Raw genomic sequence first — 11,822 nt, 5'->3', positions numbered from 1 at the left:
AAAAAAAAAAAAAAAAAAAATTTTAAATGCTAGATGGGAAAGAGCAAACCTTAACTCTTTTCTGGATGGTGTTCCATAAATCATACAAAGCGAATTGCAGACACCGACCCTGGGCAGCCTACCAGGAAGGTTAGATGCTAAGAGTCCCTGGTTTCAAATCCCAGCACTGCCATTGCTACCTGTAAAACTGGTCCAAGATACTGAAATTCTCTGAGACTCAGTTTTTTCATCTGAAAAACGGGTGAAAATAACTGTCCCAACCTCGAGGTACCATCCTCAGAATTAAGAGAGAATACATGTAAAGAGTGTAGCATGGTGGGACACAAATTTTGCTTGATTCATGAGAGTTGCTGTTATTGATAATATTGTTATTGATGCAGGTCCATGGATGTGGGCCTGATTCCTGTGATCATGACAGAGATTTTCAAATCTAATTAATGTGTGCTACATAGGTAATTAATGGTATTACTGATCAATCGGTTGATCTTAAAGAAGGGAGATTATCTGGGTGAGCCTGATCTGGTCAATAAGCCCCTTAAAAGCAGAGTTGGCTGGGCACGGTGGCTCATGCCTGTAATCCCTGCACTTTGGGAGGCCAAGACAGGCGGATCACCTGAGGTCAGGAGTTCGAGACTAGCCTGGCCAGCATGATGAAACCCCGTATCTACTAAAAATACAAAAAATTAGCCAGGCATGGTGGCACACACCTGTAATCCCAGCTACTCAGGAGGCTGAGGCAGGAGAACTGTTTGAACCTGGGAGGCAGAGGTTGCAGTGAGCTGAGGTTGCGCCATTGCACTCAGCCCAGGCAATAAGAGTGAAACTCAGTCTCAAAAAAAAAAAAAAAAAAAAAAAGCAGAGTTTTCTCCAGCTGGTCCGAAAAGTAAAAGTCAGAGATTCAAAGCCAGAAAGGATATGACACACCACTACAGGTTTGAAGATGGAGGCCACTGAGATTGCAACCCGGCTGCAGCCAGCAAGGAAATGGGGACTGACCTCAGTCCTACAACCATAAGGAACTCGATTCTGCCAAAAACCTGAGCCTGGAAGCAGATTGTTCACCAGAGCCTCAAGAGCCCAGTCCAGTTGCACCTTGATTTTGGACTTGTGAGACCCTAAGTAGAGAAGCCAGTCAGGCCAGCCCAGACTTCCAGCCTACACAACTGTGCACTAATCAGTAGGTACTGATTAAGCCACTAAGCCTGTGATGATGTGTTATGCTGCAATAGAAACCAATATAAGCCCCACCTGGCCTCTAGTCATAATGCATAGATATTAAAAACACACCAGGTAATCACCCAAAAGGTGCAGAGACAACTCACGCTTTCTGCATTTTCAATTCCTGGACATGTGATGCCAGAGAGCAGAGACTGATGTATTTCTTTTTTTTTTTTTTTCTGAGACAGTGTCTCACTCTGTCACCCAGGTTGGAGTGCAGTGGTACGATCTCGGCTCACTGCCAGCTCCGCCTCCCGGGTTCACACCATTCTCCTGCCTCAGCCTCCTGAGTAGCTGGGACTACAGGTGCCCACCACAACACCTGGCTAATGTTTTGTATTTTTAGTAGAAACGAGGTTTCACAATGTTAGCCAGGATGGTCTCGATCTCCTGACCTCATGATCTGCCTGCCTCAGCCTCCCAAAGTGCTGGGATTATAGACGTGAGCCACCGCACCCGGCCAACTGATGTATTTCTATATCCTGGTCCTTAGCAGAATGGGTAGGATAGAGTAGGTTCTCAATTTCATTTAACAAAGTTTCAACCTTCTGGGCAGTCAGAACTACAATGCTTACAGCTTTGGAGCTGCCCTGGCAGCCAGGTACAATTATCTGAGCAAAACCCAGCAAAGTCCTTTTTTCCACCTAGAGGAAACTCCAGGCACAGGAAGTGGTTCGGACAAAGCCGCCCAGCAACCAGGGTAGGTGTGTGTCCACATGCAAACGTGTCTTGTTTTGTACAACACAGCAAGGACCATGTGCAGTGGCCCCTGCCTCAGCCCACAGCAGCCTCCCGGGGCTTAGCTAACCAGCCAAACCCTGGCATTTTGCTTGTAATTGTACCTCCCAGTAAAAAGTCCTGGTTGGAGTGGTAAAAATAGCAACTGCGACTTCCTGCAACACAGATATACCAGTTGATGCCTGAAAAGAAACCTGGTGATTCGACCTCACTCCAACTCAGCAAAATGCCTTCAAGCTGCGCTCACAATGGCAGTGGGACAGGAGCCCAGCAAGGGCAGCCGACTCACCCCCCTGCCCCAGGAGGACCATGCAAAACCAGCTCTAGAGTGAGATGTTTCCCTTACTCTCTTAATGAAACACCCAACTCTCAGAATCAGGAGGTGTCTAATAAATGCAAACACTGCTTTCAGCGAGGCCCCTCCCCTTTCCCTTCTCCTGCTCACTAGCTGCAGAGGTATAAAGGCAGGAGGCCTCCCTACCAAAGCCCTTTGAGGGTCCCATTGTCCCCCTGGTTACCCTCTCCCTTCCCCCTACCTACATCTGTCTCTGAGACTGTTCCAAGTATGTCAGGCTGGCTGGGATCACAGGAGCCTCCTCTGGAGCTTGGTTCTGAGTCATCTCCAGGGCAGCAGGGAAATCATGGCCAAACCTGGATGTTGCTTCCTGAAGGGTGGGGAGAGCCTGGCCAAAACGTCCCCAGGTACCCAGCAGTAATGAATTCCTCTGGGGCCCAGGCCATGGTCAGCAGTTCCCTGGCTCCTCTACCATGGGGCCTGATGCCTCCTGGGACCGCACAGGCAAGTAAACACAGGGTTTAGTCTGTGGTGGCCACTGCCCCTTTCTGGGCCTTTCTCTGGACCAGCTAGGGAACTCTCTCTGTCCTCCTGGCTCATTTCTTTATTCCTGCAGACAGGTGACAGATCATTGACTGGGCCAGCCCTCTGTGAAGAGCTCTCAAGCCCAGCCAGATGGCTCTCTCAGCCAGGTAAGGCCCGGTGTATCTCTGGGACAATAGGCAGACACCTCCCACCTAAGGCCAGCTCTGCTGCACATGGCTAAAGTCACCCCAGCTCCTCCCCTGGATCTGCTGGCTGTTTAGAAACACCTGAATTCACTCAAATGTTCCAGAGATTTCCATTTCGCTAGTAAAAACCATGCCTCTTCATGTTTGCAGAGCTTTTCAGCATAAAATGAACTTTCAGGAATGTTTTCCCATGCAAAAAATACAGCAGCCTAGTGGGGGGCAGGGGCGGGCAGAGATTAAAGGGCCTCATTTCACAGATGAGTCCCCAGCTGAGGTCAGGAGACCAATAAGAGGCAGAACCAGCAATCAATAAACTTTGATCTTCTGGAAAGACAAAAGTGGACTAGAATCAAAGGACAAAGCCTGAATAAACATTTTTTTTGTAATGGAACAATGAGATTCCACCCGCCCCCCCAGCCCATCACATTAGCTAAAACTAAAAATGCGGATAACATCAAAAATTTGGGGGCTGGGCGCAGTGGCTCACGCCTGTAATCCCAGCACTTTAGGAGGCCGAGGCAGGCGGATCACCTGAGGTCAGGAGTTTGAGACCAGCCTGGCCAACATGGAGAAACCCAGTATTTACTAAAAATACAAAATTAGCTGGGCATGGTGGCGCTTGCCTGTAATCCCAGCTACTTGGGAGGCTGAGGCAGAAGAATCGCTTGAACCCGGGAGACGGAGGTTGCTGTAAGCTGAGATCACCCCATTGCACTCCAGCCTGGGTGACAAGAGCGAAACTCAGTCTCAAAAAAAAAAAAAAAATGTGGTGAGGCTGTAGAGAAATGGGCACTCAGGCACTATTATTAGTGGGACAGTAAACTGGATGTCTTTGCAAAGGGCATTTGGCTTTGACAATGAAAATTTAAAATAATCACACTTGCTCATAAAGATGCATGATGAAGGACACACAAGATTTCATTGATCATACAGGGAAAATGAGGCATGACCTAAAGTCTCTCCTTAGGACACAGTGAGAGGAAATGATGGTTTGGCTGCAGTGTGGAATATGATGACACTGTGAAAAAGAGCTCCACCACACATTAAGTGGTATAAGTTGTAGAGTATTGAGTATGTTTCAAATTATGTAAATGCAAAATCTGCACATACAACGGAGGACTAGAAGGGTATGCACCCATCTGTGGACAGATACAAAAGAGGGGATGGACCCTCACACTGTGCTCCATCTTCTCCTATATTTTTCATTTATAAAGGAAATCCTAGCTGGGTGTGGTGGCTTGCGCCTGTAATCCCAGCTACTTGGGAGGCTGAGGCAGGAGAATCGCTTGAACCCGGGAAGCGGAGGTTGCAGTGAGCTGAGATCCCACCACCGCACTCCAGCCTGGGCAATGAGAGGGAAGCTAGATCTCAAAAAAAAAAAAAAAAAAAAAGGAAATCCATTGATATATTATTTAAATCAGAGAAAAACAATAAAATGAAAGAGGACAATGTTATCCTCAGTCTCCCCCTGCACCAGAGGACTGCAGAATGGCAGGGTGTGGTGCCTCGCTGTGCCTCATGGTGTCTCTGTCCGCAGCCCACACAGGCCCAGCCTTTGCACGAGCTGTGCTCCCCACCTGGCACGCCTTTCTCTGATCCTCCCATGGCTGGCTCAAATGTCACCACCCCAGAGAGGCCTTCCTTGACCCCTCTTCGGAGGGCGTCCTCACTTGACCATCTTCCCACACCTCCCTGTCCACTTCCTCTGCAGCTGCATATTTTTGTCAGTCTGTTGTCTGCCTCCCTCAGCTGAATGTGGGATCAGGAGGGGATCGGGGACGACCTTGCCTTGTTCTCCACTGAATCCCAGAGCCTGGCAGAGAACAGACGGGGGGAAAAAGAATTCCCTGGACACATTTGAAATGAGGAAACCAACCGTCCACTTCCTCACCTTATCAACGAGGAAACTGAGGCAGACTCTCAACATGCCCACTATTGAGACCCTAGAGCTGTGCCATACCTGCCTGTCTGCCTCCCACATCAGACGCTGAGCTCCCAAGCAAGAGCTCTTTGAACCTGACTTTCTTTCCTCAGCTTCTAGTCCAGGGCGAGCCATTCAGAAAACTAAATAAATGTTTGTTGCATGAACAGAGCTGGGTACCTTTCTCCCTCAGATTTCCAAGCCTGTGAAAACAAAGGCGTTCACAGGTTAAGGGACTTGCTGCCAAGGTCTCACAAGCCCAGCTAGGGTGCAGAACATGAACTCCGGACAATGGACGGAATCATCATGGTTTTCTAGAAAAAGAGCTCATCCATCTCTTGGCCCTCACTCCTCTCAGACAAACTGGCCTGGCCAACAGCAAACCTGGCTGGCAGCTTGTCCTGGAGTTTGAATGAGCAAAGCTTCTCCTTATCTTAATTAGGAAATTAATTCTGCTCAGCCTAGATGGATCTGTGGTCAGCCTCTCCTTGGGGGCCCAATGGGAACAGGCAAAAAATGTAAGCAAGGCTTTTTTGTCTCCATCCTTTCCCTGCATCCTACTCCTCACCACTCGGCTGATGGTGGAAGGCTCCTCCTGGCAGAGGTGGGTGGGGAGTGACACCTAAGGTGAATGTGGCCCTTGGGCTGGTGGCAGCAGGCACAGCGCTCGCTCCCACGGCCTGCTCAGCCCTGCTTCCCCGTGGGAGGAGCCATCCAACTGGTCTTGCAGGCTAGTGCTCAGCCGCCTCCTCCTGCCCCGCTGGGCTCCCTCGAGATCCCCCCTTTTTTTTTTTTTTTTTTTTTAGACAGACTCTTACTCTGTTGTCCAGGCTGCAGTGCCATGGCGCAATCTCCGCTTACTGCAACTTCTGCCTCCGGGGTTCAAGCGATTCTCCTGCCTCAGCCTCCCAAGTAGCTGGAATTATAGGCGCCTGCCAACACATCCAGCTAATTTGCTCAAGATCTCCCTTGCTCCTCAAAGCTCGTTGTCCAACTCTCTGCTGGGAGGTGGCCCTGGCTCTGTGCCCAAGGGACATCCCACTAGGGAAGTCTCACCCTAGCCATTCCAGAGGGGGTCATCCTGGTGCTCCCACGAACTGCTGCCCAGCTCCCTGCCCACGACCAGTCAGAGCAGCGGCCTTGAGAAATGAGTAACCCACACACCACCTTCCTTTGAGCCCACGCCTGCTCCCCTAAGCCCAGCATGGTGCTCCCCTGATGCAGTCTTCTGTCTCCACCAGCCCCTTCACAGGAGGCCCCAAACTCTGAGGCAGTGGGCAGGGACAGGGAACTGCTGGAGGCTCAAGAACAGCCCCGTCCCTTTGGAGTTACTGGGAAAATCTGAATCGAGTCTTGAGGAAACTAGGAGCTTGCCTACGTCACCCCTCTCATTCTACAGGTGAAACAACTAGATCCCAGAGAAAGTAACTTGCCCAATTCCCACAGCACACATCCAAGGTAGAGCTGGAACTAGTACCCCATTCCTGACTTCTGTATTTGTTGTTGTTGAGACGGAGTTTCGCTCTTGTCGCCCAGGCTGGAGTGCAATGGTGCAATCTCGGCTCGCTGCAACCTCCGCCTCCCGGTTCAAGCGATTCACCTGCCTCAGCCTCCCAAGTAGCTGGGATTACAGGCATGTGCCACCACACCCAGCTAATTTTGGATTTTTAGTAGACAAGGGGTTTCTCCATGTTGGTCAGGCTGGTCTCAAACTCCCAACCTCAGGTGATCCACCCGCCTCGGCCTCCCAAAGTGCTGGGATTACAGGGGTGAGCCACTGCGCCCGGTCCATTCCTGATTTCTAAACTGGCCCCTCTGTACTCTACTGGCTGCTCAAGCTCTTCCTGACCAGAAAGGCTAAGCAACTAACTCAAGCCTTATAAAACTGCTGAACACCAGAGCTTGCAAGAACTTTTGAAATTTTATAGCAAAACATTTAGTAGAAGTATTATACAGGAGAGCAAATTGAGGCTCACAGGGGTAGGGGAACCTCCATGGAGTCACACAGGCAAGCAGGGGCCAAGCAGGACTCCCCTACTCTGACTCAAGTGCTCTTTCTGCCAACAGGTTCCAGGTCTGAGGGTTCTAGCTATGGGATGGTGAAGAGATGGAGTTGGCCTTGGGCCTTGGTCACGTTGAAACAAGAAGTGGCCCAGATGAGCTTCATACAGACTCTGTACCCAACTCAGAGCACAGGAGACCACCGTGGGAGAAAAGTATGGCTGGGAAGATTTTTATGTATTTGCAGAAAATATGGTGCAATTTCTCAATGAAATTGATTTCTGAGACCCCAGAGCTGCCATTAAAAAAAAAAAAAAAAAAAAGGCTAGGTGCTCACAACTGTAATCCCAGCACTTTGGGAGACCGAGGCGGGTGGATCACGAGGTCAGGAGTTCAAGACCAGCCTGGCCAACATGGTGAAATCCCGTCTCTACTAAAAATACAAAAATTAGCTGAGCATGGTGGCGGGTGCCTGTAATCCCAGCTACTAGGGAAGCTGAGGCAGAGAACTGCTTGAACTCGAGAGGTGGAGGTTGCAGTGAGCTGAGATCGCACCACTGCACTCCAGCCTGGGTGATAGAGTAAGACTCCGTCTCAAAAAAAAAAAAAAAAAAAAAGGCCAGGCACAGTGGCTCATGCCTGTAATCTCAGCACTTTGGGAGGCTGAGGCAGGCAGATCACCTGAGGTCAGGAGAACGTTCAAGACCAGCCTGGACAACATGGAGAAACCCTGTCTCTACAGAAATACAAAAATTAGCCAGGCATAGTGGTATGTGCGGTAATCCCAGCTACTCAGGAGGCTGAGGTGGGAGAATCGCTTGAACCCAGGAGGCTGAAGTTGCAGTGAGCCGAGATGGCACCATTGCACTCCAGCCTGGGCGACAGAGCAAGACTCCTTCTCAAAAGAAAAAAAGGTCAATAAGCCACACACACCTATTGTTTATCATCCAACAGGGTGCTGGGACAGGGCTTGGAAGGAAAGGTTTAGCAGTAAGAAAGAGTGGCAAGAGAGGTAGGGGGTGGGGGGTGGGGGGAAGTGACTGAGGACTCAGGGGAGGGCTGCAAGTCAGCTGCAGAGCAACAAGCACCCAACCTCAATTCTGCACCCAGAGAACAAAAACAAAAAACGGAAAGGGGAGGCTGGCATGACTGACACCCACTTGGTGCCAGACCCCATTCTAGGGGATTCTGCATAGTGGTGGTTAACTTTCACCATATCCCTGAAAAAAGCTAACAATGCTCAGTGAGTTAAGGAACTTGATCACAGACCCACAGCATTTGAACCCCAGTCTGGTGCCAAATCCCATGCTATCTCCACTGCTCCTGGGTTAAAAGGACTTAACAGGGAGCCCTTCCTATCCCTAAACCCCTTCGCTTCCCCACCTAATCCCACAGCACCCCTTCCCCAGCTCCGAACAGCCCCAGAAGGACCTGGAGGCAGTATGGGATGATGATGTCTTGAAGATGACAGGTAACAGCTTTTGACAGCTTTAGGCTGGTACAGCAATGAGGTGGTCCAGGAAAGGGGTTGGAACCTACTGTAGGGGCTGGGCTGACTTCCATCAGCTGGGGATAGCTGCTAATTGATAAGTCCTGTTGGGATGCTGTGACTGAAGGCTGTGGATGCTTAAGTTCTCCCTCCTCCCTCCTCCCTCCTCCCCTGCACCTCCTTCCTCTACCCCGAGCTTGTTCCAACTAAGTGTTTCCTGGTGAGGAAAATGCTTCAACAGCCTTGGCTGGCTGAGGCAATTAAATTATTAAATTTACCACATTAGATGAAAACCAGCATCTCAATCAACCAATTCATTTGTGTCTGGCCACTCTGTTTTCTTGTGCCAGCTCTGCCCACACTGACCAGGCTATGCCTACACTGCCTGCTGGTACAGAGCGACTAGGGGCTCAGACAATAGGCTGGTCTTTGGGACCGGGGGCTAGGTTCTCCCAGGACCCCCAGAGAAGAGAGGCTGCATCCAGAAGCCATCCAGCTTCCTGCAAATGCGCTGGACGGCTGACTGTGCGGCCAGACACTACGGACGAGAGCAAACCTTCTACCACCTCCCACTTGCGTTCTCCATGGCCTCAACCTGTGACTGTCTTGGGGTTGGCAATGAATTGGCCTCTGGGAGAAGTGTGGGTGAGCAACAGGAGAAAGGTGGCTGCCCCACACCTGGAATCTGGGCTATGACGTGCCTTTCTCATCTTAGTCAAGGCATCCTCTCCCCAGGAAGCCTTGCCCATCTGTGTCTCCTTTCCTCTTGCTGCCTCTATCACTACGATGTGTCAGGGCCCCTAATCCATATGCCAGCACTCCCTCATCTAGATGCTCACTAAAGGAAGAGTCTCCAGCACCTAACCCAGGGCCTGGCACACAGCAGGTGCCCAATCAGGTCTGTTCAAACAATGAATGAATGAATCAATCAATCAATCAGAAACCATCCACTAAATAACACTCTCACTCATCCTACCCTTCCCCCCTGCCCCCGCCCAAGTGATAGACGGGACGAACCAAGCTTGCTTTCACTGGGCAATTGTTCTCTTTTCTTCCTGCTCTCTTCTGCCCACACGGGGTGCCCGCAGATCTAAAACGCTATTAAGGGGCATAGGGCTGCAGAACCTGCTTCCGATGTAGAGCATACAACTTGCCCACCGCTCTTCTCTCCGCGCCACATACATAAATCCAACTGCAGCCCAAGACCCCAGGATGAAGGTGGCTTCCATTTCTACCTCCCTCTTATCAACCTCTGTGGAATCACTGCCTGACAAATGACTCAAAACTGAAATAGCTGCCAGACCGGAAAAAGACTGACTCCGGTCAACCTTCACAGGCACAGCTTGTGGACCCAAGGGCCTCCGGTCTTGGGACACCAAATGGACCCTGAGGTGGGGTAGACTTTGTGTCCTACTCTTCCCTAGATCCCCACGCAAGCCTTCACCAACATGCCAGGAATCCTCACAGCTCAGATCAGCACACTGAGCATCAGTTCCTCCTATGAATGGGGAGACTGGGGCCCAAGGTCCCAAAGGGCTTGGCCCCATCACGGTCACTGGCACCTGGTCCAGGATACAGACCGTGGGATCCTGCCTCCTCTCCTGGTGGCCACTGCTAACTTCCTTCCCTCCCTCCCTCTACTGGGCCGATAGAGTGCAACCAAATGGTCCAGACACCTGGCATTCTCTGCCCTGACTACCGAGTAGAGTCAAAGCCCAGCCCACCTTCCCCAAGGTCAAAGCCACCGGGATCCAGCAGGATCCAAGAGCGTCCAGATTAAATCTGCAGGGGCCTGGGTCCGCCCCCTCACCCACAGTTCGTTGGGTCAGGCCTCTAGAGAGGTTTCTTTGTTCAAAGACAATGGGAATGCACTTTGGGGGCTTAGAGCAGCAACACAAAAAAAGTATCTGGTATCTCCCGGGCACAATCCCCCAAAAGAAAAGCTTCTAAAGCAACTACGAAAGAGACAGGGGGGAGTGGGGGCGTAACATCGCGCGGTGGTGTCTCGGATCCAGGGCAAGGGTGGGAATTAGAGTCAGGCTGGAGGGCTTGCCCTGGACCTGCCAGGCTGGCCGCCACCCAGGTGGACAGGTGGGTGTGCCTTCGAGTGCGACCTTTCTCTGCCGCTGGACAGTTCTGCAAACCGAAACGAGGGACCCTGGCAGGAGGAACGTGAACGGCCCGGGGCTCCGCGGCCAGGCCCGCGCAGACCCTCCCCTTGTGAACCCCGGGCCCTCGCTCTGCGCCGGGCAGGCAGCCATCCGGCCTGGGCGTTCGAGGCGAGGGGCATCGCCGGTCGCGTCCTCAAAGACAAGCAGTCTCTCTTTCCAGGATCAATAGTAATTTTTTAAAAAGAGAGTCTGCGGACTCAATGAATCAACCACTCCCTGGGGAAAGAGTAGCGGCTCCCGCGCGCAACATCCATTTGCCAAACAATTCATTCCCTCGCGCAGAGCTCTCGGCGAATTCCCTCGCGGAGCCGCGGAGTGCCGGCCGGCCGCCGCTCCCCACCATTGTCCCAGGGCCCCTGCCCCAGCCGCGCGGGCTCCTCCCGGGACACGCAGTCCCGCGGGGGCTCCAAACGCTTGGTCCCGGCCCGGCCCGGGGTGGTGAGCCCCAGCGCAGAGAGCGGGGGCGCGGGTGCTGCGGCCAGAGCACGGCGCCCCAGCTCGGCCTGGGTACTCACTGCCGGAGGCGATCCCCGCCGCCGCCGCCGCCTCAGAGACCACTCCTGGCCGCCCGCGGGAGCTCAACAGGCTCCGCCGCGGCTCCCGTCGGCCGGCTCTCCACAGCCAAAAACGCTCCCGCTGCGATACAGCCTAGGCGCCGCCAACAAACTAGTTTCTCCGGCCTTCCCGCCCCGCCTCCCGGCCCGAAGCGCAGCAGCCAATCAGAGGCACCGCCTCTGTGACGGATGGGCAGCCGAGCCCTTCAGTGCAGCCGCAGAGAAGAAGGGGGTGGGCCCCAGGCCGCGCCGGCACCGAGAGGGGAGGGGGCCAGGTGACGGGGAGGGGGGCCGGGGGCGGGGCGGGGAGAGGAAAAGGACTTCGACCAGATTCTTAAAGAGACAGGCGCCTGCCCACCCCCGCGGCCCAAGTTTGGGAACAAAACGCGGCGGTGTTCTAGAGCTTTCCGGAGGGAGCACTGTAGATTGCATATGCCTCTTTTGTGTTCGGGTCACAAGTGTTGTAGATCTCTTTAGACTCTGCAGAGCCACACTTGTAGTTGCCCGAGTGTTAATGAAACCCTTTCTTTCACTCTGGGCTTGTTTGAATGTTTGGGACTTTCTTCAGCCTCCAAACCCCACCTGTACTTGAAATCTGTATTTTTCAGGGTATTTCAGCTCTCTTCTCTGTGTCATTTCTCACTAAACTCCTTTCGTAAGCCAGCCTTTAAATGTTAATTCATTCATTCATCTATCCATCCAAT

The 11,822-nt window shown here is 52.2% G+C and overlaps 1 protein-coding gene across 2 annotated transcripts in view; it reads right to left on the bottom strand.

Annotated features, from left to right (window-relative positions):
• The window catches only part of KLHL25 (kelch like family member 25), a 39,237-nt gene extending 28,035 nt beyond the window's left edge, over window positions 1-11,202 (bottom strand). For both annotated transcript variants that reach the window (XM_032175860.2, XM_058427946.1), the window contains exon 1: window positions 11,080-11,202. The gene's annotated coding sequence lies outside the window, so the exon portion shown is untranslated. The remainder of the gene's footprint in view (window positions 1-11,079) is intronic.
• Between the last annotated feature and the right edge of the window lie 620 nt (window positions 11,203-11,822).

This window comes from Hylobates moloch, unplaced genomic scaffold, assembly GCF_009828535.3.
Source record: "Hylobates moloch isolate HMO894 unplaced genomic scaffold, HMol_V3 SCAFFOLD_14, whole genome shotgun sequence".
Taxonomy (NCBI): domain Eukaryota; kingdom Metazoa; phylum Chordata; class Mammalia; order Primates; family Hylobatidae; genus Hylobates; species Hylobates moloch.
The sequence above is the reverse complement of the archived record's forward strand: the minus strand, read 5'-3'. Positions and strand labels throughout refer to the sequence as shown.